The 216-nt window shown below is 33.8% G+C and overlaps 1 pseudogene; it reads left to right on the forward strand.

Moving 5' to 3' along the window:
- Window positions 1-143: 143 nt before the first annotated feature.
- On the forward strand, window positions 144-216 carry LOC113473856 (annotated as a pseudogene; the record flags this gene model as incomplete).

Raw genomic sequence — 216 nt, forward strand, 5'->3', positions numbered from 1 at the left:
TCTATGCTGACGACTTCCTCTTTTGTTTACATTTTGAATATGAGGGAGAAAAAAAAGTAGTTTTTGTAATCTTTGTATAAAACTTCTCACTGTTTTACGTTTCTATTTGAGTTCATAATATTCACTTTTTCATCCATCCAGTTATCGCTTCTCGGCCTTTTGGCTAAGATCAAAGTGTAGTATCTGTTCTTATCAGCTTAATATCTGATACGCGCC

This window comes from Diaphorina citri, unplaced genomic scaffold, assembly GCF_000475195.1.
Source record: "Diaphorina citri unplaced genomic scaffold, Diaci psyllid genome assembly version 1.1 scaffold152374, whole genome shotgun sequence".
NCBI lineage: Eukaryota > Metazoa > Arthropoda > Insecta > Hemiptera > Psyllidae > Diaphorina > Diaphorina citri.